This window comes from Apodemus sylvaticus, chromosome 2 (assembly GCF_947179515.1).
Source record: "Apodemus sylvaticus chromosome 2, mApoSyl1.1, whole genome shotgun sequence".
In the NCBI taxonomy this organism is placed as follows: domain Eukaryota; kingdom Metazoa; phylum Chordata; class Mammalia; order Rodentia; family Muridae; genus Apodemus; species Apodemus sylvaticus.
In genome coordinates, this window is record NC_067473.1 from 75111012 (window position 1) to 75125658 (window position 14647).

At 44.2% G+C, this 14647-nt stretch overlaps 1 protein-coding gene across 8 annotated transcripts in view; it reads left to right on the forward strand.

Moving 5' to 3' along the window:
• The first annotated feature begins 886 nt into the window (after positions 1-886).
• Pals2 (protein associated with LIN7 2, MAGUK p55 family member) overlaps positions 887-14647 on the forward strand; it is a 99254-nt gene continuing 85493 nt past the window's right edge. For 2 of the 8 annotated variants that reach the window (XM_052173699.1, XM_052173697.1), the window contains exon 1: positions 887-1152. The gene's annotated coding sequence lies outside the window, so the exon portion shown is untranslated. Of the gene's footprint in view, positions 1153-3818; positions 3838-12710; positions 12880-14559; positions 14606-14647 lie in introns of those variants that run through there. The other 6 variants (XM_052173700.1, XM_052173698.1, XM_052173703.1 and 3 more) reach the window with 6 other exon arrangements.

Genomic DNA, 14647 nt, shown 5'->3' on the forward strand with positions numbered 1-14647 from the left:
AGTGCATTACATCTCCGAAGTCCATCTCTGAATCTTGACTCCAGTCTGTGGAGGGGCTGTGTAAGGTACTCAGAAGGCAGGAGAGGCTAGGCAGAGGAAGCCACCAGATAGATGGTCACAGAAGTTTTACTTGCACTTTCAACATCTACTGAGGAGACATGTTACTCCACTGAAAGAACGTGTACTACTTCCTTCAATTTTAGGGAGAATATGCCAGCATCTTTGAGAGCCCATTGCAGGGGTCTGAGGGCTCGCAGAGAGATCTCGGAAGGGATTGGAAGCTCTCTTACTGCCTTGCTGTAGTTCTAGCCAGAAGCGTTTGCTACATTGCCATGCTCAGTTCCTTTTAGCTGAAAAATTAAAGCTACACGCCCGTCCAAAGGACACTTTCTGAGAGGGCACCCATCAGCAATCATCGCACTCCACGCAGGGTCGCGACTGGAGGCACCGCACTCCATCTCCTTCCTGGTCTGGGAAGGCCAGATGTTTGGGAGGGTCTGGCTAAGCCCGCTTCACGATCCCGCCCAAGCCCTGGCACTATGAAAGAAGCTAGTGTCCTTTCATTTGTATGAACCATAGCCTCCGCTTGGGCCTTTGGGAGAAAATTCAGTCCCCCTTCAAGTCCATCTCCGAGTTAGGGGTGTCAGAGAGTAGCGGGCGCGGGCTCCAGGACTCTCCCGTCTCCTTTGTGCTATAAACCGCTCTCGGTCGGTTCCCGCTCCTCTCCTACAGAGGTTGAGGACGCGCGCTGGGCGAGGGCGACCCTAAGGGACCCGCCCGCGGGGCCCTCTGGTGGCAGCACCTGGCGGCCAGGCCACATCCGAGGGGCGGGGCCGGGCTGGGCGGGGGTGGGGGGGGAGACCTCCGCGCGCACGAGTCCGCGCGCTCCGCCGCGTCCGGCGCACGCGCGAGGCCGGGAGGAGCGCGCCCCGGCGGCGGTGGCGGCGGCGGCGGGAGCGGAGCGGCTGAGAGAGGCTGGCCGCGCGGGCGGGCAGGCAGCGGCAGCGCCCGGAGTCGGGCGGAGGGCGAGGCCGGCGGGGACGGCGGGAGCCGCCCGCCCGACCGCGAGCCCCTGAGTCGGTAGATGGGGCTGCGCGGCGCCCGCGGCTGAGGAGAGGAACGGCGGCGCGGAGGCGGCCGAGGTGCGAGCCGGTGAGTGGCGGCCCCACGCGGTGCGGTAACGGCCGGCTCGGGCGCCCCAGACCGGCGGCGCCACGCGGGCCCCGCCCCTGCCACCTGGGCGCGGGAGCCGCGGTGTGTCCCTCGCGCGCCCCTCGCCCCATGCGTCCCCCCGCGGGCCACCCCTTCCGGGCGGGGCCGGCCGCCTCCCTCTGCGGTGCGGGCGCCTCGGCGTGGACTGGAGCGGGCGGGCGGGCGAGCGAGCGGGCTGGCGGCCGGGACTGACACCTTTGGGGGCTCTGAGGTCCCGGGGAGGCGGCTTGCTGCAACTCCTGCCGCCACTTCCGAGCCACGAGGTTCCAGTTGTTTGGCTAAAGTGGCTGTAGGCGAGCACACGCCTCTGCGGGGGCGGTCTCCGCTCAGCGCGTGCTCTCGGAGCCAGAGCACATTTGTCTGAAAGCAGAAAGGTGCCTGCCTTCTCTTCCCTTCTATTTTGGCTGGAGAGGAGTAGAAGGAAGATCGGACAGCGCGGTGACAGCTTGTGGATTGGTTGGGGTGTATTTGGTTATTTTTCTTGCGGGGGTACTCTCTCTCTCCCTCTCTCTTTTTTTAAACACTTTATTGGGAGTTTATTCTCACCAGTTCCTGGGATCGCAGCGCCTGATAACATTCATTAAACTTCCCCTTTCTGGGGTGAGTATTTGTATAGGTGGGGAGGAGGAGGGTGAGGAAGAGACTCCAGGCTGTAGGCAAGGCTCAGAAAATTCTCCGCATTACTCAAAAAGCAGCCGGTTAAGGTCAGGCTAGCCATGCTTTTTTACTCTTTTTCCTACGCCTCTGGGAATTCTTGGAATTTTACTTTAGCCTTCCTGAATGGGGTTCCTTGTAATATAGCCGACAGCATTCGGGGTGCGTTAAGTTGGTCTTCTCTTGGAACATGATTTAGCAGCCATTTCTTCCCATATATGTTTCAGGTCATTATTTCTTTTTTGGAAACTTACATACATCTCATGTGTTGGGTGAGGTAATTCACCCTTACCAAGAATGAGATACTTTTGGTACACTGGTCAAACAAGGCACCAGACTGTGTAGTTATGACAAACTACTAGGCCTGATGATAGTTTTGTGGCTAGAGGCCTTATAAAGAAACAACTTTGGGGGTTGTTTCATTTTGAGGTCATTTGTTTCTTAAAGCTTTCATATATTTAAATTATTAAATTATTGTTTAAATACATACATTGCTCTAAAAGGCTCATGTTTCTTTTATTCCAAATTAGGGTTACATAATGCACAAATGGTTACACTTTGAGTTCTATTTTGTCCTATGGAGACTACAGGCTAGGTAGCAGGGCGGGCTGTGTGTGTGTGTGTGTGTGTGTATGTGTGTTGTAAATTGTTCCAGTGAACCTCATTTCCACCTTGGATATTGAAATACACACACACACACACACACAAAGTTTTGAGGTAAAAATATCAAGCTGTTGGAGTTAAGTTTGATAGATCAATGTAAGACAATCCTTTTTCTCCTCTTCAGGAAAACTGTTGGGTTTTATAATTTTTTTTTAAACATCTGAGGCAGCAGTTTGCCTTTTTTCCCTAAGCTCATTTTTCCCTGAAGCTGAACTTGTGCTACCCTGGCTGCTTCTCTCTCCTTTCCCTTTAAACTTGAGATTGAAAGCCAGAAAAAAAGAGAAAGTTACAATGCCCTGGGTACCTGTTTTATAAAGTTTTTACATTGTGTTGCTTGTTTGAATATTTACCATACCTATATAGGCTTTATCACTGAATAGTGGATGATTAAATGTTTTAATTAAATGCTTTGCACATTTTGGATATCTGAGGTCTGTCAGAAGTGGGTAGCATCAGCAAATCATTGCTGAGAGAGTTGCAAACAGTATAAAGCTCAAGCTAGTTCAAGACTCAGACAATTAAAACATTAAGAAAATAAATACAGAGAAAGGCAGGAAGACCCATTTGTATCATTTATGTTATTTACAGCCAATGCAGGTCACTAGTGACTTAAAGGGAACTTTTGTAGATTGTATGTTGGGTATGTAGTAACACTGATAAATTCTCATTTTCAATGTATTTCTTTTGATATGTAACTAAATTTGTATCAGAACTTATGTTCAAGTAAATGTACATTTACAAAAGTTACGAAAGATATGCTGATATTTAGGGATGGTCAAAGAAATTTGAAAAATACTCAACTCTTTGAGATAACTATCATCCCTAGAAAAATCTATAGAGAAAAAATATTGTAGTTTTGTTTTACTGTTAGTTTTTTCCTTCCCAGCTAGTTCTCTGTTCATAAACATAGACTCTTAAATCATGAAGCTCTCTTTACTTTTGCGTGTGGTACTAGTATTTGATTACGTTTTTCTCTAATTATAGGCATCAGCTTTACGTGGAGTATTTTTGGTTGGAGTCAAAGCAGCAGCAGTGATTAGCCCAGACTTGGCTGCTATTTGATTGTGACCACTTGGGGGAGCCCTCGCAGCTCATCTCCGCAGGCTCCCTGCTCTGCGTGCTCTGGCTGCTAATCATCCCAGGCACTTGGCCAAACTGCTGGAGAGTTCTGGGGAGGATGCAATGGGAGCCCAGTCTTGATCTATCTCCGTGTGTGCGCTGACTTGTCCTTTGACTCACACTCCACTCCACTTACAAAGTACCTCTCCTCAGAGAGTTATGAACAGTGTACTCTTTGGACACTGTTAGGTACGTGGCTAACTAACCGTGAAACCTTGGATTTGTGAGTGCATCATAGCTTTCAGAGATGCGATTTTACTGGCATTGATCTTAGAGGTGATACATGTTTAATTACCTACTTAATGTACACAGATATTAATTGTGTTGAAGGGTCTGGAGAGATCTTGTATGAAGTGTACTAATTCCAAACCTTTTAAAAATAGTTTGGTCTCCTTTTAAAAGCTTTTAGAGGAGGAGATATCAAAGCATCCCTTGTAGTTAAATCTGTGTTCATTTTTTGTGTAGAGAAAAGGTGATCTTCTGTTAAAAATCTATACCCTTTGACCATTAAATTATGATTATTCTGTGTTGTATAATAAAGTCAGATTTATACATTCTTTTTTTCTGACAATATTTAACCTTGTTATGGCCATTTCAGACTGTGGACTTAGTTAAACAAAGTAAAATACATTTTTAATAGGTCAGAGAGAAGTTAAATTTTGTGACCTTTTTTAATTATGATAGAATAACTCAGAGGCCTTTCTCAAATCTTTTTCATGGTACATTCATTCACATAATGACTAACAATTCGGAGTAGTTTCTGACTTCCAAATAGTTTCTTTTCTTCCTTTAAGACGATTTTGCTTTTGTTCTGAAATTTTTCCTTTCCTTTAAAAAAAGATTTATTTTGTATGTGTGGGTGTATCTGAGTGTATGCCTGTGTGCAACAAAAACATGTTGCCCACAGAGGTTAGGAGCAGCCATTGGATCCATTGAAAGTGTGTTTATAGGTGGTTGTGAGGTGCCACACAGGTGCAGAGAACTGCATCCCAGTCCTGGAAGAGAAGTGAGTGCACTTAACGCTCAGCCCTCTTTTTTTTTTAAGTGTAACATACCGGAAGAGACATATTCTGCTTATTGAAAACTGTTCATTTGTTACTAGCTTCCGCTGACACTTGAGTATTACTTTAAAACCCCATTGACATTATCACAGATTTAAGGTGGAATGACAATTGAAATAGAAGACGATACAGCGAGCAGACTTTGTTTTGTTTTGTGGGTTTGTTTGTTTGTTTCACTTTTTTAGCTTATTTTCAGATTTTTTCCCCACTATTTGCTATCTTCTGCATGCGGCCTGACTTACTCAGCTTGCCATAGCCACCTTTTCTTTTAGACTCCCTGTTGCTTGACAGGTCCCTTACCATCCCCTGCAGCTCCTGTTGTTGCCCTCCTCTGCTCCAGAGGAGCACTTTCTGTTCTTCCGAGTACCAGCAGCTTCTGTATTCTACAGTACCTGCTCAGACAACCAGAGACAGCAATCAATACTGATTTCCTTTTTCTTCCCTTTGGCAGACTAGCTTATGTTACCGGAACTTGGTTGTACTTATTGTAACCTTGTACATTCCCAGTAGATACCCCATGATAAGATCAGTGCTCAGTCATTCCAAAAACAGTTTCATTTTTACCTTTTAATTTGATCTTCAGTTCTAAATATCTGAAAAGAATGCTACTAGCGATATACAAAAGAATTACACTTAATAAGAATTTACAGTTTATTTAAGAACGATATATGTGTGAAAGAATCAGTATATCATGAAATAATAAAAATGATGATAATGAAGAAATAAATATTTGGGATTTTGACTGAAGACAAAAGACTTCCTTAATATGTAAAGGATATTTACTAAACAACAAACAAAAGGTAAACACCAAGTAGGCAAAGCACATGGATAAAATCTGAAAATAGGAAATCCAAATTATTTTATGCATATGTTAAGACTTTTGAACTCATGTATAATACAAATATAAATTAAAACTGAGTGTTGGGTGTGGCAACACATGTCTGTAAATTTAGCACTCAGGAAACCGAGGCAACCAAAACTATACAGTGAGACCCTGCTTAAAAAAAACTAACCAAACCAAAGCAAAAGATCCTATTATGTACCATTTTCATCTGTTAGATTCACAGATCAAAGAAGTTCTGCTAGTGGTTTTAAAGAGGATGAGCTTATCAGGTTTTCTCACATTGTTATGGAAGTACAAAGTACTAAAATTAGATGCAGTTGAAATTCTAAAAATCATTAAGGTGACTGCTGGAAATTAAATTAAGGAAAGGCTAGAAATATGCATAAATCGACATAAACCCTGAAGAGCTAACCTACAACTTATTTATCTGACCACTAACTTGCAATGCTACTTTCTGGCTTTACTCGAAGGGTAAGTAGAGAGTATCTTAGGATGAGTGGCTGGTAGGTGAACCCACATAAGCGGCTGCCCATCCTGTCACAGAAGGCCAGTTGGTGTAAATGCTGTTGTGAAAATAATCAAAAAAAGATTTTTGGATGGGTCAAAATATCCTATAAATTGTTGGCTAATAGCCCTCTCCACTAGCTGTAGAGAGCTCTTAGCCTCTGGGGTCAATATTCTAGGGGAAAGAGGATCAGCGTTGTCCTTTAGAATGTCAAAGAGAGGTTTAAGATCACCCGTGGTCAGCTTAAGATATGGTCTGAGCCAATTAATATCACCTAGAAGTTTTTGAAAATCATTTAAGGTCTGTAATTGTGATTTTCTGATTGTTAACTTCTGGGAGCAGACAGTAGTGGGTCCTAGTTGAAATCCCAGAAACAAGAAGGGAAATTGTGTTTGAATCTTTTCGGGAGCTATAACAAAACCTCTCTGTTGTAAGGCAAGAACTAATTCTTGGGCTATCTGTTGGGTTACTGATAGATTAGCTGATGAAATTAATATATCATCTATAAAGTGAATAATATAGGCCTCTGGATGGCGTATCCTTATTGGATCTATAGTCTGTGCCACATAGCGCTGGCATAGGGTAGGACTATTAGCCATCCCTTGTGGCAATACCCGCCACTGAAAGCGGGGATTGGGACCTGCATGGTTAGTAATTGGGATAGAAAAGGCAAAACGAGCGCAATCCTCAGGATGAAGGGGAATGGAGAAAAAGCAGTCTTTTATATCAATCACTATTTTATGAAAGCCCTTGGGGATAGCTATTAGGGAGGGCAGCCCAGGCTGTAGCGCCCCCATGGGAAACATAGTTTTATTAACCTCTCGGAGGTCTTGTAGCAACCTCTAGTTACCATTTTTCTTTTTTATAACAAATATGGGAGTGTTCCAAGGGGAGGTGGAGTGTTCAAGGTGCCCCAATGATAATTGTTCCTGTACCAACTTTAGGGCAGCTTGAACCTTCTCTTTAGGCATGGACCACTGATCAATCCAGACTGGGTCATTTGATTTCTAGGATATTTTATCAGCCTGGAGTGCAGGGAGATCAGCAGTCCTTATGAAAAAAGGTCCGCACCCAAGCCTTTTCTACCTGCATTAGGGGTGGGAACCAAGGGTTCTGTCATTCTTTGTTCATATTTACCCAATCCTTTCCCAGGGAGGAACCCCATTTTTAACATTTGATTAGTAATAACTTCATTAGGACTGCACATCATCATCTCTATTTGGGATAGGATATCTCTCCCCCAAAGGTTAACAGGGAGTCCCGGTACCACAAATGGCCTAACTGTCTCCGTATTATCCTCTTTGTCTCTCTACGTTAGAAGCCTTGAACTTTGTAACGTATTTTGTGACTGTCCTATTCCCTTTAAGTGTGTGGCCATGGCCTCAAGAGGCCAAGCTGAAGGCCAGTGTCTGGAGGAAAGCACTGTTGTATCGGCCCCAGTATCCAATAGGCCCTGAAACTGTTTGCCATCTAGCCTTAGCGTCATCATGGGCCTCTCATCAGATAGCTTCTGAATCCAGTAGATATCAGAAGAACCAGGGGAGGAAGAGCCACGCCCCTTACTCTTGTGGGGGAAGTGTCCCATCAAGGGGAGGGGTAGGGCCTGAGCAATGCGTTGTCCAGCCCTGAGTGTTAATGGACTCCTCGTGGCGGTGGCGAGAAACTTTATCTCTCCTGAATAATCAGCATCTATTATAGAAGGGAGTATGATGAGGCCTTGAAGGGAGCTTGAAGCTCGTCCAATGATCAGAAAAAACATTCCAGAAGGTGGGGGCCCAAACTTTCCAGATTCTATAATAACAGTCCCTTCCTCGGGGGTTATAACCCGGGTGGTGGATGAACAGAGGTCCAGTCCAGCGCTCCCTGCTGTAGCCCTAGATAGGGTGCCATCATTGGTGTCTGCTCTAGTGTCTGGGGGCGTGCTGTGGCCTGAAAGTAAGGGCCCCAATATGGGGCCCTCGGCCCGTTTCCCGGGACCGCAGTAAGGGTTTGTCCATGAGCATCAATCTTAGAGCGGCATTCGTTAGCCCAGTGCCTGCCTCTCTTGCATCGGGGACAGACTCCCGGCGGGGCAGGTCTTATAGCCCCTTGGCCGAGGGCAGGATCGGGAGCCTGCCCGGGAGAGCCACATTCCCTAGCAAAATGACCAGGCTGTCCGCACCGAAAGCATGTCTTGCTCTTGGGTTGGTTAGAGTCTCCTATCTTCTGAAAGGCGGCTCCAATAGCCATGTTGATGGATTTGGATATCTGAAGTGAAAAGGGATCTACATCACCACAAGAGTTTAATCATTCCTGAGATATCTAGGTCCTTGGTTTTGCCCCACAGCGCGGCTCTGTATGCCGGATTGGCGTTCTCAAGGGCTAGCTGCTTAACTAGGATCCCTTCACTCTCATTCGGACCTAAGATCCTCTCTGCCGCTTCTTGCAATCTCTCCACAAATTGAGCATAAGGCTCCTGGGGTCCCTGAATTATTTTAGTTAGAGGGGTAGTAACTGTCCCTGAGGCGGGGACCGCTCTCCAAGCAGACAAGGCGGCTTGCGCCGTCTGTGCAAGGATGCCAGGCGACAGCCCTCGCTGTTTTTCCTCGGAGGTGAATGCACCCCTCCCACATAGTTTATCTGCTGTCTAGGAGGCAGTTTTACTTAAGGGATTCTTTCTATTTCCGGCGGCAAGGTTTTCTGCTTTGTCAATGAATTCTGATTTCTAAGTCAAGTATTGTCCTCTGTTCAGAACGGACTGCACTACCTTAATCCATTCTCCAGGTGTCAAATATCCGGACCCTGTGAGCCCTTCTAGTATGGACAGAGTAAAGGGTGCGTTCATGCCGTAGTTTTTTTACAGCCGAATGCAGTTCCTTAATACTCTTGAATTTGAGTTTTTTGTACACGGGACGCGAGGTCCCATAGTCCCCTTGGTCAGATTCTTCTCCCTCAGAATTCTCAGCAACCTCATCATAGTCCTGTTCTTCTATTTCTTGGTCCTCATCACTGTCTTTTCCTAGAGTAGTATCTGGCTCAGATTCATTTCTGGTTTGTCTGGCGCGTGCCCTGGTCATAACTGGGAAGGTCAGTTTAGACTGATGTTTCTTTAAAGGGCCGGACGGCCGCTTATTCGGGGGATTCTGTCCTTTTCTCATGGTTTCTTGTAAGTTCTGAATTTCTAATGAAAGGTCTCCTAATTCTTGCTGTAAATGTAAGACCTGCTTGAGCCCAGTAATTTGCGCCTGGAGCGCAGTCTTTGTTTGTGTTATCTCATCAACCACCGAGGCCGGCAAGGACATAAGTGGAGCTGATGGCATCGGAGGTAGGTAAGGTGGGGGCCGAGTGAATCCGGGCCTTTGTGTGAAAAAGACTCGAGGGTCTCGGAGTCCGTCACCATACCTCTCTTCCAAGTACCTGGCAGCTTCCTCCTCTAACTCATCTTCGGAGGTTGGGTCTAATTTCAGGTCTAAGGAACGTTGTGGGCTGCGCTTGTTTTTAGTTTCATTTTGGCCTTTTGAAATCTCCTTGAGAGAAGGGTATATACTTCTAGGAATTTTGGGCTCCTCCAGTGAGTGTGTAATCTTTGGAGGAGGGTCCTTTGTATCCTCAGGCATCTCTACAATCACCGAGGGACATGGAGAGCCGCCTTCGCTTTTACATGATGGCGGTCTTGAGGCTTGCAGAAAGTCGCCAGCAACAGCTAACAAACGGGCGCTTTCTCCTCCATTTTCAGCATCTATTATTATGTCCCGTATAAGGCCCCAGTAGCTAAGGAATGCATCAGACACTGATTCACCTGTTTTTAAAAGCTCATTAATTTCCTTACCAACCCTATTCCACGTTAGCGGGTGAATGTCAGGTCCACTCAAAATCAACCAAGGTCATTTTTTATCAAGAAAACAAAAGAATTTAATTAAATCTTTTTTCTTAACTCTTATCCCTCTCTCCCTGAGTGTTTGCTTGATTTCTCCTATAAAGCAAGCTTCTTTCGATAGTTGCTTCCCCATGACGATCGGACGACAATGTTTGGCCACTCACCTGCCCCTCCAGCGACGCACGAGCGATGTGGTCTGAGGGGTCCTTGAATCTTCTTCCCGGGATTTCTTCTCCGTCGTCCGGTAGCTGACCGTACTTCAGGTCCCTGTTCAGGCGCCACTGTAACCCGTCCAGCGGGTCAGTTATTCCAGGGTTCCGAAGGGGTGCTACCTGAGGGTCAAAAGGGGGGAGAGAAGGAGGGAGGCCAAGCACCAAGAAAGACGAGTCAATCTGGGTTTTGTCAAAGCCTCGTTTATTGTTCTGGGGTACCCAAGTTATAAGGCTTTCAGGAGGGGCGTACCCCAAGGCAGGGACAAAGGAAGGAAGGGCAATTAGCAGTTTCAGCAGGAGGAGATAAGGGTCCTCAGGGAGACAACAGGTGTTTGCACAGGCTGGAGCCTGTCGCAGTTATCTCAGGACTTCCTTCCACACTTCCTTCCACCGGAATTACCGGAGTCGGCGGGAGATGATGCAGGCAGGATCATTCTGCAGTTATCTTCTAGACAATGGCTAAACCAATGCCCGCGGGAGAGGCTCTTGTTTGCTTAACTCAGGGCCTTTGCCCTGTCAGCCAGAGTGAGGGTCTCTAATGGCTTCCCACAACTCATGAAGTAGAAGAAACTGGCCTTCACTCCTACTCTGTGGAAAACAGTTGGTCACGAGTGAGTACCTCCTCACTTGGTCAGATCATAATCTTTTATCCTGATGCCTGGAAGACTGAGTGGAAGGAACTAAACTCATTGCCTTTATAAGAAACAAAGTAATTTTGTGCCTTTGGAAGAAATCTTATACAAACTTTGTGTCACTTGAAAATGTACTTAAGACATTTTTGGTGGTCATGGTACACGCCTTTAATAAGGCAGAGGCAGGCAGACCTCTGTGTGTAAGGCCAGCCTGATCTACAGAGTGAGTTCCAGGACATATGGAGCTGCACAAAGAAACCCTGTCTTAAAAACCAAAACCAACCCCAAAATAAAACCAACAACAACCGCAAAAAACAAGTGAGCAACAAAACAGTTTGAAGAAACCGAGTTTATGTCCAGTATATTGCGCGTGAGTTGGATGGTGTGTGCTTACTTTGTTCCATAGCGCACAGCTGGGAGCGGAGTCGGAGAGATGTTACAAAAGGTCAGGGACAGCTGGAAGTTTGAGTGTGAGAAGAAGACCCGGCTATGGGCTACATGCCTCAGAAAAGAAGTGAGGAGGGCAGGCTTAGAGACATGGGAGACCAGAGGGGGCTTCATCCTGGGAGGAGTGTTGACTTTGCGAAATGTAAGTACATTTAGATAAAGGGTTTTGTTTTTTTGTTTTTTGTTTTGGGTTTTTCTTTTTTGATTTTTTTCAAGACAGGGTTTCTCTGTGAAGTTCTGGCTGTCCTGGAACTCTGTAGACCAGGCTGGCCTTGAACTCAGAAATCTGCCTGCCTCTGCCTCCCAAGTGCTGGGATTAAAGGCCACCACCAACTGGCTTAGTTAAATGTTTAAAGAGTAATTGCTTTATGAGGTTTTTGTAGGTACTTTTGCTGTAGTGTGACTGGTACAGTGTGCTCTTTGTCTAAGTACCTGTCTTTTGTAGTTACCCTGTGGTGAAGGATTTGAACTCTAGCATGTTTATATTGATATAAGCCCCTAGGAGCCACAGGTTGAGTATAAATGAATACATCCTGTGGAATATTCCATTTCTACCAAATCATTAAGAGTTTTGGAGGTTCTGTGTTGTTTAGATTACTTAACTTTAGCACCCGCCTGTCCCACCCTCTTCCGCATCAGGCAGATCCACACTGCGGCAGGGCCTGCGTGCCGGCCTGCCTGCCCCCTTGCTTTGCTCACGCCATTTCTTTTGCTCAGTCTGTAATAATAAGAGTTCCGGCTTTCCTTCCTCAAGAAACTGTCATTGGTTGACCTCATCCACAGTTTTTTCTTTTCATTTAAGACAAATTGAAACACATAACTTGTGTAGCGTTCATTATGCGAATGATGGCTTGTGTGTTTCATTCTTAGGAACCTAGAATCTTCTCCCCCACTGGCTTAGTAGGGCTTAGGAACTATGCTAGATGGTCGCTATACATGATATCATTTAATAATTAATTGCGGATTTATCATCAGATTTAAAAAAATCTAAATAAAATCCTTCTGGAATCTCTTAGTTTTTCTTGGCTTTTGCAACAAATTGCCATACTCACTGACTTTAACAAAAATCAGTAAATTTCTCAGTCTTGAAAGCCAGATAGATGCCTGAAATCAGTAGTACTGGGCCCAGATCAGGATATCGCAAGGCTGCCTGTTGGGGGCTCTAGGGAGTCGTTAGCTGCTTCTTCCACAGCTTCTCACCGTCCATTCCTTAGCTTGTGGCCGCATTACTCTGTACCTTTTCTGTTCCCCACTTTCATCATCTTAAAAACAACCTTATTTAACATGATCTGAGTCTTTAAATTTTTTCTTGATAAGATAGTGTTCAGTTTCCAGAGGCTAAGACAGACTCCTTTCGGGAGCCCTTTGTTCAGCCTCTCAGAAGGGTAAGTATTTAGTTTGGTTTAGAAAAAGGAGAATGACTAAGAAAGTCTTTCTACCCCGTTCTCATTCTATAAAGTAGTTTTTCTTAACAAGGGATAATTTTGCTGACACTCTATCCTCAGGAGTATTTCATCGTCGCAGATGAGAGGTGTTGCTCCTGGTGACCAGATTCTAAGTAAGGGATGCTGAAAGAGTGCCCAGGACAGCCCTGGAAAGAAAGCAGCAGTCACCCACAATGTCAGCAGCACTGGGGTTGATAAACACGTCGTAGGGTATCATTGACTGGATGTGGTGAGTCATACCTGGAATTTCAGTACTGAGGATGCAGAGGCAGGAGAATGATAGGTTTGAGACTTGCTAAGCTATATAACAATTAGTCCAGCCAGGGCTGTTTAGTGATAATCTGTGTACAAGTGTGTGCATACGTGTGTTTTCATTGATTTGAGTTACAAAAAATGATTCAACAGCCACTTAACTAATAAGTAACTGTTGGTACTTAAGACATAAATTTATGTTAATGTGTTGATTTTAGGAATGTGTCTTTCGTAAGGAGTTCTGGCTCTTTACTCCTGTGGTACATTATCACTGAGAAGTTGGCTTGGTAGTGGAGGTGATCCTGAGGTGGTAACTCCACAGTTGTTTGCCTGTCTTGCCCACCCTTGATTATAGTAGTTAATCTTGTTTTGTTTCATCCCTTAGTGTCTTTGGATCTTTCCAAGCCATTGAACGTGGTACCTTTGGTACCATAGTTCGTATCAAATAAAATAGGATATACGTAAAGTCGTGTGTTTTGAGATCTTATTTTCAGATACCACCTATTTTCATAGCTTCTAACCAAGTGAGGTGACTGACTGATGCCATACTTCTTTAGAAATTCTTGGATGTGTCAGGAAATTTTGTTTAATCTTGTCCTAATTGGCTTTCTATTTCTGTAATAAACAATATGGCTAAAAGCAGTTTGGGAAGGAAAAGGTGCATTTTAGGCTTATAGTTTATATTCCATCATCAAACACAGTCCAGCAGGAACTTGAAGCAGAAACCACAGAGGAGCAGCTGACATAGCATGTTCCCTTTGGCTGGCTTGTTTGACCAGCTTTCTTAGGCTTGACTTACTTGCCTAGAGATGGGTGGGCCAGGCCTTCCTACATCAATTAATAATTAAGAAAAAGACATATAGCCAGGGCCACAGTACAATTTAATCGGTTCTTCAGTTGTGGTACCTTCTACATAGGTGACTTTAAGTTTGTGTCTAACTATAACAATACTACAATGATATAAACTATAGACTATTACTATGATTTTTCATCTATTCTGATTTATTAGCATCTGCTTCATACTTCATTTTTTTTGCTAAAAACATTTCTTTTTATTAAACATATTGTTTAAATTTTTTAAATAAATTTATTTTTAATTTAAATTTAAAAATTTTAAGCTTTAAGTTTACATTAGAAACTTTAAAGTTTCTAATTTAAATTTAAAATTAATAAAAATTATTATTTAAAATATTATTTTCTCCTTCTTTCTTTTCCTGTATTCTTCCTTAACAGGATAAGGGAGTTCGTTCTGTTCAGATGATGGAGCTCTATTCAGTCAGAACAGGATGTTTGCTGTGAGAAAGGGTCTTTCTCTGTAACCCCACACTGGTGTTGACTTTGTGACCATCCTGCCTCAGCATTTGGATTATAGGTGTGCACTGCCACACTGGCTATGATTTTAATTGGTTAAAATAAATAAACTATAACATTTTAGGTGTTCAGTAAATGTAATTCAGGGACTCCTCTCTCTTACTGTGTGGTACACAGTAGTGTACACAGAATCTCATACCTGAGAGATGTTTAGTTAAATTCCCTCTTTTGATTCATAGTTTTTTTCCTTCCTACAAACAGCTTTAAGTAAATACTTTGAAAATAATTTTTATTTTAAATTATGATCTGTTGATTAGTTACTGTCTATTTTCATCTGACCTTTCAGTGTGTTTACAAAGATCAATCAAATATTGACTGAGAAAGTGGAATAGGTAAGTTAAGTTCCTTCCAACATGAAGGTTTTATAACACTGA